The 15,421-nt window shown below is 55.0% G+C and overlaps 2 long non-coding RNA genes across 2 annotated transcripts in view; one reads left to right on the top strand and one right to left on the bottom strand.

The window, feature by feature from the left end:
• LOC120389059 overlaps positions 1 to 15,421 on the top strand; it is a 131,099-nt gene that overhangs the window by 38,140 nt on the left and 77,538 nt on the right. The window contains exon 2 of the long non-coding RNA XR_005590743.1: positions 1,478 to 1,555. This is a non-coding gene — a long non-coding RNA (uncharacterized LOC120389059). The remainder of the gene's footprint in view (positions 1 to 1,477; positions 1,556 to 15,421) is intronic.
• LOC120389058 lies at positions 10,171 to 13,552 on the bottom strand. The gene is made up of 3 exons (XR_005590742.1): positions 13,078 to 13,552; positions 12,350 to 12,694; positions 10,171 to 11,494 (listed from the first exon to the last, which is right to left on the bottom strand). It is a non-coding gene; the product is annotated as an uncharacterized LOC120389058 (long non-coding RNA).

Here is a 15,421-nt window from a genome sequence, read left to right on the forward strand (position 1 = left end):
TTTAATGGGGGTTAGGTGCCTCCATACGTAGGGTTTCTGTGCCTCAGTTCCCCCTCTGTACCATGAAGATAAAGGCCTTGGGTTACCTCACAGGGGTGTGGTGAGGATAAATACACTAAAAATCGTGAGGTGTCAATAGGGTGGCCACCGTTCTAATAGCTGGGAACTGGACCCCAGAGGCCCTGCCCCCTTCTCCTCCTTTCCCCCCATGCCCCACCTCTTCCTTCCCAAGGCTCGGCCCCTGCTCTGCCTCTTCCCTGGTCAAAAAAACTGGACACCAGAGTTTGTCAAATGGCACCCAGACACACAAGCCGAAATCTGGACTGTCTGGGTGAAAACCGGATGGGTGGCAACCCTAGGTAATGGGGACCAGCTAAATACCTCGGATAGATAGAAATTGACCAGACAAGGCAGTTGTGCAGCGTCTGCAGGATCAGGAAATGGGAGGTCTTGGTGAGGAGTCTGCAGGGGCTACTGAGCTGGGAATCACAGGGCTGCAGATCTCACCTGGGCGCCTTGAAACTGGCCCTTCTCCTTTTGTTTAGCTCCTCTCCAACTGGTTTGCCCTCTGGTTTCTACTGCAGATTCCTTGGACTCAGCACTTAAGACCTTGAAGGTTCATATTAAATTGCATCGATTTCCCGAGCTGAGAGGAGGAAGCTTATTTTTAAGGGCAATTAAGCAGCAGCGGATGAAGCGCCCCTTCCTTGCAAGGAGTGATCTCTCTGCATGATGACGCAGCCACTGTCAGCTAGTGCCAGGAAGACTGGAATGGGTGGGAACAAATTGAGGTGTTTGCAAGAAGCTGTGAGGGTTGGGGCGGAGATGGGACTGGGAGAGAGAATGTGTCAGACCCATGGCCTGAAGCCCTAAAGAGTAGGGCACTCACTATTGACACCTGTTGGTGAACAAGGAGAAGAGTTGCCCAGAGTGCTTGAGAACTCCGGATGGAGAGTTGCCATCTGTTGGTGAGCAAGGGGAAATGACTGACTGGGCCAGGCATCATTTGCATTTCACTTATCTGACAATTTGGGGCATTTTGGTTAAAATACAGGTAGGTTTTGAGTTTGAGGGCAATAAAACACGATTATCCCAGTTGAGAAATAAGAGGACAAGACAAATACATCAAATATGTCTGGGGTAAGGGGGTCACCATGAGCAATATTATAGTTAGATACAGTTGGGTAAGAGAGCCTGAGTAGAGGACTGAAAACATTAAAAAAAAAAACCACAATGATTTTTTGTTCTCTGCTGATTGTGCTTTGTTGGTGGCAGTGAGTGTGTTTAGGGTTGTGTACAGTAGTAGTTCATCTCCAAAAAACTTTTTGGGTAAGAATCTTTGAAGGACCAGGTAGTGCTGAGTCAAATGATAATGTGGAGCTTGCTTAGGCTGAAGATGCAGAGAGCAGCAGTAGTATCCAAGGATGCTAATGCAGGTCTCCTTATCCAGCAATTAAAGTTAAAATTGCTTCAACAGGGGCAGGTAGCAGAGTCCTGGCGTGGCTGGTGATGGATCTTCAGAATTCTAGTTTCCACTAATCCAGGACAACAAACCGTGAGTGGGGAAGCTGTGGGGGAGGGAAGCAGTTAGACCAGGGGTTGGCAACTTTTCAGAAGTGCTGTGCTGAGTCTTCATTTATTCACTCTAATTTCAGGTTTCGCGTGCCAGTAATACATTTTAATGTTTTTAGAAGGTCTCTTTCTAGAAGTCTATAACATATAATTAAACTATTGTTATATGTAAAGTAAGTTAAGGTTTTAAAAATGTGTAAGAAGCTTAATTTAATTTTAAATAAAAATACAGAGCCCCCCCAGACCGGTGGCCAGGACCCGGGCAGCGTGAATGCCACTGAAAATCAGCTTGCGTGCTGCCTTCGGCAGATGTGCCGCAGGTTGCCTACCCCTGAGTTAGACTGTAATAGCAACTGGAGACAGCAAGAGGAGGACTGAGGTTGGGAATATTATGGGAGTGGGAGTCTTACCAAATAGATATTGATAATGTGTGAATTGCTGGTTTTCCCAAGTTTATTCTGTTTTCCCCCATTCCTTTCCCCCCTCCCCCCATAAGCTATCGTTGTTTAAAACCCCTGGTCTCAATGCTGCCAGGGGGCATACATACAGGCTTCTGGGTGGGATTCACGCTGGTGTGGTTTCAGTTTTTAGATGGAACGCCTAGAAAATTGAACCTGGCCCTTTTTTGCTGCTGACAACACCCGGTAGGAGAGGGCCGCAGCCATGCTGAGTGGGATATTACCAGGCGTGTGAAATAATAGGGGGTGGGGAGCACATGTCTCTCTGCAAAGGCTTCTGGGAAGCTGGCACCACAGTGGGGTAGGAACACTGCAGAACCAGGGAGGTGGAGCCCAGGGCAGGTGGGCCAGGGTGAGACCTGTTTCTAGGGGAGGCCAGACCCAGCAGCAAGACTCTCATTCTGCGCATGGGTGGACTGGCACCTCCATAGGATGTCAGCAGGGGCAAAGGCAGGTGCTGTCTGGATTCTGGAGCAGGTGAGAGAGGCGCTGGCCAGGGAACGGGCAGCGCTCGGAGTCTGCGATAGGCAACGACCCGGGAAGCTGAGCGGAGATTCTAGTTGCTGGGGTCACAGCCATTTCGGGCCCAGACAGTCCTATTTGTAACATGGGGCTTTGGGGTCTGCGCATGTTGATTGGGGCGAGAAAGAGGAGGCCCCCCGAGAATAACCATGCCGCAGCCCCCCACATCCTCAAGCTGGTCCTGGCACAGCCATCCATGACTTTCACGGGGGCTGCACAGAACTTGTGCCGAGTTCTGCCTCTGGGTGCTTGCCTGCGCTGGGTTCTTTAGCCAGCTGCCACGAATTCCTCTGCCAGTGTTGGGGGAGGAGAGCGGGTTCTGCTTTCAAAATCCTTATTTTAGGAAAATAAGTTGAAAGGGAAAATGGTGAGGGTGTGGGGGGGGGGGGGGTCCGAGGGGAGCTGTGGGAGGGGGTGGCACGGGAGCTGGTTGAGGGACAGCTGATGTTTCGGACTGTAAGCACCCAGATCGTTTGCCTGCTGCATTTTGGAGGGGGGTGGCAGAGCATGGGAGCATGGGGGTCACAGTGGCTGGTGCAACGGTGGGAGCGGAGAGCAGCTGCCGGTGCTCAGGCATTGTGACTCGGTGACAGTCCTGGGGGAGCAGAGCTCCCATGATGCCCGTGGGAGAGAGCTGTACGGTGTAACCACCCTCAGGCTGCCACCGGAGGGACCAGGAAAGCTCGGTTGCCTGGTGGATGGTGTCTAGAGGTCAAAGGCCTTGGGGAGAGTTAAATCCAGGGCATGGTGCCCGCGGCAAGGGACGCCTAGTACCCAGCCTGCGGGACCCGCATTCCCTAAAGTGCATTGGTACAATCTCTCCTCGATGGGCTCAGGCTCCTCCCTGGGAGATGTCGCCCCGGCCATAGCGCCTCCTTCTGGGCCTGCGCGGTATTTGCTGGCCCAAATGCATCTGCTCTTTGGGAAGATTTCCAGAGGGCAAAGAGGCTCGGCTGAGGCGGGCCCCGCTCTGGAGCCAGAATCAGGACCGTGGCTCATTTCATGCCCCCCTGCGGCTTGTGGGGGCTGTGGATGTTTTTGCCCTGGTTTGAAAAGTGAAGGCGGTGGGAAGCCTCCTGTCAGTTCCAGCGGCGCCTTACGCATGGTACGTGCCATTGCCAGGGCCGCCTTAAGGCATAGGCAACCTGGGCACGTGTCGAGGGCCCTGGTGGTGGTGGTGGTGGGCGGCAACCCGAGCTCCAGCTGGCCTGGGTCGGGTACGGGTGCAGGAGCTGCCCAACAGCAGCAGCGAGGAGCAGTGGTACCGGCCACCCCACTCAGGTGTGGCCCCGCTGTGATGGCCGAGGCTGCAGATCCAAACCAGAGTGGGCAGCGGGGTGGCCTGCGCGGCTGCTCCTCCCTGCTGCCATGGGGCTGGCTCCTGCACCAGGGTTCCCCGCCTGGGGGCCTGCCTGGCCTTGCCTCACTTCCTGCATCCTGAGTCCCCTCTACTCTGCCCCTGGGACTCGCTCAGTGACAGCCGCCAGACCTGCTGTGGGTAGGTGAGTGTCTGCACGGGGGAGCGCTGGGTGGCTTTGCCTGGTGCCCGTGTTGATGCCATGCTAAGTTCCAGTGAGAGCGGGTCGGCTGTGCCCACCATGGGTGCCCCCAACTTTGCAGGATGGAGCTGTTAATGACCCCAGGTGCAGCTGCCCGTTCTTACTGCCTCCTCTCCCTTTAACTAATGGGCCGAAGTGGCCATAAAGCTCTCGGTATCTCGGTTCCCTGGTGACAGAATCGGCTCCCCTTCAGGCCTGGTTATTAGCTTTGATTTAGCCTCAGGTAGCGGCACAGAGGCAGAGCTACTGGCACAGCTCCAGGTAACGGCTCGGTTGTAAGGGGAGGGCTCTTCAGGTTGGTGTAATTAACGTATCGCCAGATGGAGCAATAGCCAAACTGGAGCGGTTCAGCCAGCTCCTAAATGGGGCCGGCGTCCCTCTGTGCCTTTGTCAGGCCTAGTGCACCTGCCTGGCGATCTTTAGCAGCTGCAATCACACGCAAGTGTGTATAGACACGTGCACACGAGTGCACGTTGGCACCTGCATAACATCTCAAAGGCACACACGGGCGCACACACTCGTGTGCAGACATGTCATGCAGTGCACATGTGTATACACCCCAGACGTGCTTGCTTACACCGGCGCCCCATCACAAAAGCGTGGAACCGTGTTCACAGTGACACACAAATGTGGCGAGCGCACATGCATGCAGCATCACACCAAGGCATGCGCGCGCGCACACACGTGCATCCCGTCACGCGAGCACAGGGCGTGCACCCCAGTGTGATGAGCCACCTACATACTGACACACAGCACACACCCATGTACACAATGACACGTGTTTGTGTACGTGCACGTGGCTGCTTGTGAGTGGGCTCCGAGGTGTAGCTGAAGAGGATTTACAAGGTGGGGGAGGGAATTGAGATCATGCAGTCTGGTGCTTTTTAAAACCTCAGCACAAATTGTGGCGTGACAAATGGTGTGGGTTGCTGTTTTGCTGTTCCAATCTGCTTCATTCCGCCCTAAGAAACCCCTTGTGAACTGGGCTTCCCAGAGGGGGCTGGAAACAGGCGAACGAGGGGAAAATGTAGCTAGCAGACTGTTTTATCACCCCTAGCGTGTCGCTAACTGATATTTAATGATCTTGGCTACTCTTGTTAATAGAATTCCAAGGACCCTGAGTTGTGTTTAAGACAAAGGGAGCAGATGTATTGGGGTCGGGTCATTATTGAACCACTGGTTTTGTGTGTGCATATAAAACATCACACTCCCGGGCCGCCCTGTTACTGCATTTTGGGTGCTCCAGCTGGGCCTCCTGATGCTGGGGGTGGGAGTTAAGATGCCACGCCGCATGCGGGTACATGCTACCCCAGTTCTCCAAACTGGTGGAGTGCGGGTTTAAAGCAGGGAGTCAGGACTCCTATGTTCTGTCTCTTCTGCTGACCTGTTGTGTGACTTTGGCCAAATAACTCCATCTCACCATGCCTCAGTTTCCCCGCCTGGGGCATCGACCTACCTTTTGGGTGAGAGGTACTGTGGAAATGTGGCCATAGCATATAGTGCCAGCAGCTATGGAAATACCCAGGATATGGTAACAAGTTACTGTACTGCACACCAGACTTCCCAGCAGAGAGAGAAAGGGGTAGCTCCAGATAGGCCAGGTCTCTCGAGCTAAGGGAATCTCAGTTAGGTGTCAGTAGTATAGGTCCTATGACCCACAGGTGGAGTAGTTCTGAACCCAACCAGGAGAAGGCAGCGGTGTCAGCCACACCAGCCACGCTGCCAACACCAGCTGCGATGTCGTCTGTCACCCCTATTCGGTGTGTCTTCTCCTTCGAGGTGCTGAAGGAGAAGGAAGAGCCATTTGGCCACAGTTGAGCAGTTCTCAGAACAGGGCTGCTGCTCTCCCCGGGCCTGATTTGAAGAGGGCTCCATTGTTTTAACAATAATTCTTTGTTTGCACTTCTACTCAGCCTGTCAGCAGAGGCTCTCCAAACACTTTGCAAGCATTAATTAAGCCTCTCAAACACCCCTGTGAGGTTGGCTAAGCATTATTGACCTGCAAGAGAGTCAGAGTGGCTCCCCCAAGCTCACATAGCTAGGTGGTAGCAGAACTGGGGAGAGAACCCAGGTGTCCTGATCCCCCTGTTGTACCCCATAGACCATACTCCCTTCCTGCTCCCCTGCAAAATGCAGCTGAATTTGGTGCCAGGAGAATGTCGTCATTATTTTAATGTCTCTCTCAATGGAGCGTAACAATTTCCTGATTGATTTTGGTGCAGGTAGGGCTGAGGTTTTATATGCGCTGGTGCGTGATGAGGCCGGCTCCTCTGCCATGCTCCTAGCTGGGCACAATAGCCCACTCGGTCTGCACCTCTGATCTGAGGTCTCCAAGCCATCTGGGCAGGGCGGATGGAGCGGGGCAGGGAGTGGCAACCTGGGGGACTGGCAGCTGCAGAGCAGGGCTGGAGAATCCAGGACTTGGCAGGCTCAGGTGGGCGTCGCTCATTGGCCCTGGGGGATGCGGGGATGGGGATGCCTGTCCCAGCAGTGCTGGCATCTGACACATCAGAGGTGAGTTCATCCTGTGGTGCCCGGATCCACCTGTGCAAAGCCAGAAGGCCTGGCGATGGGGAACGTGGCGGGAGGGCCCTTCAGGCCCACTGCAGAGGTTTGGCTGATGCTCCGAAGCGTGTGATCTGGCCGTCGGATCTTAACATGCATGAGCTGGATCCTGCTCCCAGGGACCAAACTCCCGTTGGCTTCTGCTGGGGCTCTGCCACGCCCCGCTGATGATGGAATGATCCGGCGCCATTTCCAAGGCATTCCCTTGGCGTGGGGGCCTCGGGGTCTGATTTCTTGGCTCTCAGGACGCAGAGGGAAGGCAGCTGACTGTTGGGGCTGGAGGAGGGACGCTGGGGCAGCAGGAAATAAGGCAATCTCACCGTGAGAGAGGGCCTGGGCCTGCCACGCCCCCCTGGGTTGAACCCGTCTATCCATGACCCACCTCTGTGCTGGGAAAAGGGCTCTTTTCTGTCTCCTTTTCCCCAGCATCCCTGGTCATGTCTGTATCTGCCCTGGCTCCCCTTCTCCATAGACCAGGCCAGAGGAGGGCAAGGGAGGAGGCGGCCTGACGGTTTGCTGTCACGCCATAGTCACCTGAGGAATGCTTGAAATCTGCTCTTAACGAGCTTGCAATCTGCCAAAGTAATTAGTCTTTAGCCTGGCGTATTCCATGAATAGTTAATGGAGTGAGTGCCCATCAGAGAGGCCCCGGAGCCTCCGCTGCTGTGCTGACAAACAAATGAATATTCATCTGGAGGGGAGGCAGAGCACTTGGAAAGCAGCAGAGTGACAGGTGTTAGTCTCCGCATCATGGCATGGAAAAGGGCAGAGGCAGGGAGTGGGAGAGGGATCCCTGCACGTGTCCCTTCCCCCCGCCCTCCCGAATGGCTGCTGGGGATTTTCGCCTTTGGCTTCAACGCCATTCACTCCTTTCCCCTTTCTGGCCATGTGCATCGGCAGTGAGTGTGCAAGTGGTGGGCTTGTGCCCCGGGCACATGTGCATGGGCAGTGAGTGTGCAAATGGTGGGCTCATGCCCCGGGCACGTGTGCATGGGCAGTGAGTGTGTAAATGTTGGTTGGTTCTTGCCCCCACACTCTCTGATGCATGGGCCCTAGACAATGCACTGTCAGTGGAAAACAGGCCAAGAAGGGATGAATGTCCACCCACCACCCCAGATTCCTGGAATGGTGGGTGGGAGTCTTGTTTGCCACGTGGTGCCAGGTGTGGGCTGGGGGGAGTAAAGAAATCAATGGCCAGAATGCCAGGGCACCGCAGAGCCCTCCGGCTACAGCCACGGCTGGGTTTCTTGGACGGCGAGTACCCCTGGAGAAGCCCTGAGATTTCAGAGGTCCCCAGGGCCATCCTTGTTGGCTCTGAGCTCCCGCCCCTCAACGGGGCCCAACCATTTGTGTGTGTGTGTGTGTGGTGGTGAAGTGTTACCAGAGCCCGACCATGGTGGGGTCATCATGGGCCAGGCCGCTGTTGGCACCAACGAAGCAACATGGGAGGGGGGTGACCAGAGACAGTCTCGGGGGGAGTGGGGTGCTGAGGACGGGCCGGAGATGCAGGAATGCGGATGGGCATGTGAGCCTTTGCAGAGATCCGTGCTTTCCCTCCTCGCCCCTCCTTTCGCTCCCGTCTTGGGGAGTATTTGAAGGCTGGCAGCACCTTGGAAACGAATGGGGAATAACAGGCCTATCGACTGCTCCCGAGATCTACGAGACAGCTGCTTTATTAAAGCAAAGCCCGATGATGGATCCTCCTCGCCTCACGCCCGGCTTGGCCCTGCCACCGCCGGAGCCAGCAATCGCTCTGCCGGACGCACTTAACAGCCTTCCCCTCCCCTCCGCTGCGCGGGGATTGCTGTTCATTGATTTGTCTATATTCTTTGGTCGGGCGCTGACGAGTTGTTTACCTGCGCGCGCTGCTGTATGTGCATTCTTTTTAACCAAGCAGTCAGATTCCTGCTGCCTGGGACTCGGCTCCCGTGGCTAAGAGGGGAGTCCACAGACCTCATCGCTGGGCAGAAGGGAGACTCGGGGCGGCTGGGAGATGCCTGGCATGGAGAAAAGGGAAGATGGGTAGTGGCACCTGGAGTCCATCACAGCTGTCTAGCTTCGGTTCTTATCTAGCTACCATGCTACCTGCGCCTCTTGTAGTCTCTAATGTACTTATCCCCACAAGCCTCCTGAGAGCAGCGGTCCCCCCTTTACAGACTGGGAGGTGAGGTCCCAAGAGATGAAGGATACGTCTGCATTGGAGCTGGGAGGTGTGACGTAGACGTATCTGCGCCTGAAAATAGCAGTGTGTCCATTGGGGCACGGGGAGCCACTCGGGTTAGTGGCCTGAGTACGATCCCACCCAACCCCTGGCCCCTCGGGCTACTGCGGGAACATCTACATGAGCTGGGAATTGCACCTCCCAGCTCAAATGTAGACATGCCCTAAGTGACTGGCCCAAGGGCACTCGGGGAGTCTGTGGCAGAGCCCAGATCTCCCAAGTCATTTAACCACTGGGCCATCCTTCCTCTCATCAGTGCTTTCCCTTCGCCAGCCGTCCCATGGCCCACGTGAAACGAATTGGGGGGGTCTTAGCAGAGCTGGTTGATATTTTTCAACCCCTCCACTGACAGAGGCAGTTTCCCATGCATGAATTCACATAGGAAGGATGAACAAGTGTGGCCTCGTGGTTAAATGCCAGGACTCCTGGGTTCTCTTCCGAGCTCTGCAACGGAGTCTCTGGGTGGCCTGCGTCACTTCCCCTGTCTGTGACCTGTAAAACGGGGATCCGAAGGGGCGGCCTGGGGCTTAGTTCGCTCGGCACTGGCAGACCCTGTGCTGTGCATGGGCTGTGGATGGATGCAGGAGTAATTTGGCATTGACTTTGCCTGAGAAGGAGATGAGCACCGCTGCTCACTCCATCTCCGACCCCTGCGAATTCTTCCCCGGCTATCACCCTCCTCTGAGTTGTGCAGTGAGCGCCAGCAACATACTGGGCCTGATCAATGGCATCGAGATGAGCAAGCGGCATATTGATCCGAAAGCATCAGCTCGCCCCTGCCCCTCCCCCTCTAAGAGCGCAGCCAATTAGGTTAAACTAATGAAAACAAATGACCTGGTTTCACTCTGGGAAGCTCCTGAGGGCAGGACACTGGGCGAATAACTCCTGGTTTCTCTCTCTGGGGTAGGGGTGGTGGCTGAATGGGCAGGTGTGAGGAGGTGGGTAGGATACAGCAGCCTCAGGTTAGTCAGTGGGGGCAGAAGCAGCTGATGTTAAATGGGCAGGTTCCTGCTGGTTTTCACCAAACAGACATCTTTCAATGGCTGGCCCCTGGATTTACACAGGATCCTCCAATTCAATAGGAAGTTAGCTCCTAACTCCCTTAGGCACCTTTGAACACCCCAGCTTTGTATTTTAGGTTAAGGGAAATCAACAACAAGAAAGAACAGAAGTAAAGTCTCCAAGTGTGAGGATCCACAGGTCTTGAACGCAGTTCCGCAGGTGGCCTTCGCATCCTGGCCGCCATCTGGCAGCTCGTTTGTAACTGGTGGCTAAGGAAACCCTAGTCCCACCCTGAGGACTCCTGACTGGAGGAGCACCCAGCCCCACTGATTGGTCCGGCCGCGCTATTTAAGCGAGGAGGCGGCACCAGAAGTTCTCCATGCAATTGGGTACATTTCTGCCTGGCTGTGACATCGGACCAGGCCTTCTCTCCTGACTCCGAGCTCTGCTTTCCTGACTTGTCCCTGGTTCCATCTCTCTGGCTTGGTGCTGATCGCTGACTCTCTGGTTTCTGATCCCAAGTCTGGCTCTGACCCTTGGCCGACTCCTGCTCTGACCACTAGGTCTGACCACCCAAGTCCCGGTCGTGACACCAGGAGAGAGCACAGCGTGTGCCTCTCCTCTGTAACAGGCTGCAGCTGCTGTGAGACCAAAAGGGCAGCTGTCTCTGCAGACTGCCGGAGTTCTTGGAAATTTAAAGGTACAGTGCACAAGAAATAAACCGTCACCATTTCATAGCTAAGTAGGGCCCAGCATCAATGACAGATTGAGTTTGCTTTGAGCTCAGTTCCCCTTTAAGTGTGTGTGGGAGGATGAGCTGAGAAAAAGGAGCCAGCTTTCAGATTGCCACGTCTTAGCCCCCGAGCGAGGACTCGGGTGCAGCATGCAAAGGATTAAGATAACTGCAATTTTTATCCACAGAGACTGCTGTTTTCCCCAGCCTTCAGCTGGGTATCATGTGGTGTGAACAGGGGACTGAGAGATGATCTCTGCTGAGCACCGCTGCTCACTCCGTCTCCGTCCCCTGCAAATTCTTCCCTGGCTATCACCCTCCTCTGAGCTGCGCAGTGAGTGCCAGCAACATAGTGGGCTGATCAATGGCATCGAGATGAGCAAGCGGCATATTTTTTAGTGGTGAGTGCAGGTGACTAGGAGCTAGGACTCCTGGGTTCCATTCCCAGCCTTTGCCACCGGGTGATCTTGGTAAAATCACTTCACCGCTGTTCCTCGATTCTCCTCTCTGTTTAAATGATCGTGCGACGTCACTAATTCATGGCTGGTGCTTGGAGCACCTTGGTGATCTCTGTTGTTCACCCAGTGACGGGCGAGGCAGCCCCTCCATGGGTGTGCTGCGTGGCTCTGTATGTATAAACTGACTCTCTGCGACGTATGGATGCAGTCAGGTTTGTTTATTTAAAATATTTGGCAGCCAGTGAGCCGGCAGAGGAATGCAAAATTGTATGTGCAGTGGATTCCTGCTGGATGACTCCGGCACCCCAGCAACAGCTCGCCAATTAAATATCCATCAGTAACGAGGAAAACAAATGCGCGGATCTCTAGCACTCCACATTAAAAGTTAATAATACATCTAGCACCTGCAGCAAGAGAGGCAAATTAAGAGCAACAGTCAGCGTAACACAGCAAACGGAGGAGTGAGCAATTAACAGCCATAAAAAGATGAACAGAAACAATTAGGGGGTGTGTGTATAGAGAGAGACACACGCATATATACATTTAAAAAAAATCAACAGGCTGTCAGCACAGCTGTGCTGCATATAACATCTCAAATCCCCCAGAGCAGAGAGAGGGTGATTGGCCAATGATTATATTCTATTTTTCTCTTCCTCAATAGCAAAGATCTCCAGGCATGTTTACAATACAAGAATCCAGGGACGATTCTCTGGGAGGCAGGTCAGGATTTTATCCCTACTTTACAGATGGGGAAACTGAGGCAAAGAACGGGGAGGCGGCCTGCCCAAGGTTGGGCAGCGAGTCAGCAGTGGGGGTGTGGGCATGGAGCCCAGGAGTCCTGGCACCCTGCTGCCTGCTCTAAGCACTACAGCGCCCTTGCTTTCCCCCAAATGCATGCTGGGAATAGGCTCAGGAAACTGAGCAGCGTCCCCCCTTACTGCCCTGCCAATGTGCCTCGACCCTGGCTGGAGAGAGAAGGGGCTTCAGCCTCCCTGACATATTTAGACCTTAGTGTCTCTGCAGGAACAGCCAACATGGGGTCAAGGGACATGACCATGGCCATTTTCATGATGTAGACATTGACCGATGGGAACAGCCCTCAGCTGCAACCTGCCTTGGTGTCCCTGTAGTAAACCCCCGGGGGCCTGGGCTCGGGGGGGCTCCTTAAAGGAGCTGCATGGGTAAAGCAGCGTCTGCACAGAATATGCAGAAAGGAGCTCTCTCTCCAGCTGCTGATCTAGTGGAAGTCGACTCCTTACCCGCGTGCTCCGAGCCCGGCTTTCCTGGCTTAATCTCCTCGGCAGAGGATCAGCTCAGAGCTCTGGGTTCAACAGAGGCTCAGGACGAGGTCTCAGTTCCCTGGGCAGTTCCTCAGACACTTGCTGCCAGCTTCCTCCTGTGCTCTTCTCCGGAGCCTCGGGCACCTCTCCCCTACGTCCGCGCCGAGATGGCGTCGGAGGCGGAGCTCAGCTACAGCCGTGCAAATTGAGAAGCCGTGCGACCTGGTGGCCAAAACGCTGGCTTGGGGGCTAGGAGAAACTGGGTGGGATTGCTGATCTGCTGGGTCACGTCCTCGCCGTTTCCCATCCCGCCTTGTGTCCTGTCTGGTTAGATCAGTGTTTCTCAACCTATTGACCATGGCAGGGTGCGTAGGCAGCTCTCTGTGTTATGATCCAGGGGACGTATTCTGTCTGGACTGGGGCCAGGGTGAGCAGAATCTGGCCCGTGCGCCTCGCTAGGGCGAGAGGCTCCATCTGATGTGCATGAAGCTCTGTCTCCCGGAACGCGGGGCCGTCTCCTGCTGCCTCCCTTCTCTGGAGCGATTCATTCTGTTAGGGCCATTCAATTATTTTCCTGTTTCAGGCCTCAGTCAAGAAGCTGCGAAGCTATTCGAGGGACTGACCTTTTCCACAGGCCTGCTGGTGGGGAGGAAAACTGCACCATCGCGCTCTTAAATATCACTCCAGGAGCCTGCGGCCTCACCTACCTTAGGAAGGGAAGCAAATCACTGGCCGCCTGCCCTGGGAGATTAGCGCTGAGCTGCAGAGGACGGGAGGGGGGCACGTCTCCTCTCTAATATCTCCTGCTGCTGTGGGACTGCACTCAGTTCTGTTCTCAGGCCAAGTTTAACTCCGTGGGTGCGCACGCCCTAGCTGTGTGGCGGCCCAGAGAGAATTCCTGCCGCGACACACGCTCCCAGCGGCCTCCATCTTTTAAAGAGCGGTTTAACGCGTTCGAGGGAGTTTCCAGGGGCAGTTGGACAGCACCTCATTTTTGGTGGTGGTGTGTTGGCGTGGTGGTGGGCTGGGGTGTGTTGTTTTTAAGACAGAGACCTTTCCGCCCAGGTGTTTGACAGGTCACAGGCATATGAGTTAGATGCGTTAAAAGCTCAAAACAAAAAAACCCACCTCCACTGTCAAACACCCCCCACCCCCACACACCAAACATGAGGCATTTTTAGAGTCCGAATGAAACCTGGTGGACTTGCCTGGTTCTTGTGATGTCATAAACTATTAGTTCTCCAGGCTTCCACAGGCTTCTTGGAAAGTCATGACAGATGAATGTCCAATGTAAAACACCTGTAGAGCGTCCGCCTGCTTTGGGTTGAAAAACAAACAAAAATCCCCTGTCAGGCCGCAGAAAAAAGGAAAGAAATTCAATTTTCTTTTTTCTCCCCTTTGCGGGTCACCTTTTAAGGCCCGAGAATGGATTGAGAGTCAAGACTCCTGGTCTCTACGCCCGGCTCTGCTATTGACTGACTGTGTGACTCTGGGCAAGTTACTTCCCCTCTCCGTGCCTCAACTTCCCCATGTGTAAAATGAGGGCAGCGGTACAGACCAGCCTCGCGAGAGGCTCCGGGGACTCATGAAGTGCTCTGAGATCCACAAGGTGCCAGAGAAGGACAACATTTTATCATGATTGTTCTGAAGGATTTTCTGTATGGTGAATGCTGGGTGGAAGGTGGGAGTTGCGGTATGAGGACCGTGCTTCCCACCCTTTGCTCTTCTGTTGCCTTGACCGGCAGGCTGAGAATCCGACTGTCCCAAAGCGCTTCCCTTCTTATGCAGCAGGACTGCAGGCCGCTTGAAATCTAAGGAGCAAAAGCGTTTTGTGTGAAGAAGCGCTGTAAGACGCTTTGTAGCTGGCAGGCAGCATGGCCTAGTGGGAAGTGGCTGCACTGGGACTTAGGAGATCTGCGTTCAGCAGCCAGCTATGGACTGGCTTGGGCAAGTCACGCCATGTGCCCTGTACCTCAGTTCACATGAAAAACCCCTCTGGGGAGATGCTCAGATACTGTGGCGATGAGGGCCGTGTGACTACCTAGGTAGAGCCAGAGAATCACCCTGATTGGTTTAGTTCAGGATCTCTCCAGAGGCTGCCAGCCAAGCAGGACAGACACCCCACAGGAGCCAGGCTGAGAACCAGCTGGCAATGCCAGCTGTGCTCCAGGGAGGGGGTGCCGTGCAGCTTTGGTGCCGAGGGACCTGCATTTCTCCCCCAGAAGCAGCTTAGGAGCAGGACAGGTTTCCTCGCGGCACCATGCCCACGTGCCTCGCCTGCTGGACTCCCTGCTAGGGGCATCCAGTCCCCGTGGCCCATTTGAGCCTGATCGCCGCTGCTGAGACTGCCAGTGCCGTTGTGGCGGTGGCCGCTCATGCCAGGCAGGCTGAGCCAGGCTGAGACTCAAGCCAACTTGACACTCACTGGTAGCCTTTGAGTTCAGCCGCTACCACCTTGGGCTGGAGCAGAACCAGCAACCTGGGCCCAAAAGGCTGCAGCTCCCATTCTCCAAGCCCTTGAGGCGCCTGAGCTCCCTGGGATGGAAAACCAGGTCCCCAGGAAGGAAGGAAAGTGCTGGAAACCATCTCCTGTGTGTTCCTGACACGCTGGCTCTGGGCCCCAGCTGCAGCCCCCTGGCCGGGCCTGGATGGAGCTCCCCACGCTCTGTCCGCTCCCTGCGTGTGTGCAGGCTGAGCACAGAGGGGTTAAGGGAGGAGAGAAAGCAGTGGCTGGAGGATGCCCGGAGACTCCTGCATGTCAGTATTGATCCGACTGTGCCCTGGAGTTTGCGCCGGTGGAATCTCAGCCCTGCATCGCTAATTGGGGGAGACAAGCTTGTTTCTCCATTGCCAGTTTAGTTTATAAACGCTATCAATTGTGGGCGCCTGCAGATGGGATCCGCGGGAGCAGGGCAGGCGCCAGGGGTAGGGTGCTCCCTAGAGGGCCCATCACCACCGTCACTTCTCATCTGGCCTGCCAGCAGCGTGCCGAAAAGTCCTGAGCCGACCGAACGAAGAGGGGGGAGGCAGGCAGAGTTCAAACTGCCCCGG

Source organism: Mauremys reevesii, linkage group 23, assembly GCF_016161935.1.
Source record: "Mauremys reevesii isolate NIE-2019 linkage group 23, ASM1616193v1, whole genome shotgun sequence".
NCBI classification, from domain to species: Eukaryota; Metazoa; Chordata; order Testudines; family Geoemydidae; genus Mauremys; species Mauremys reevesii.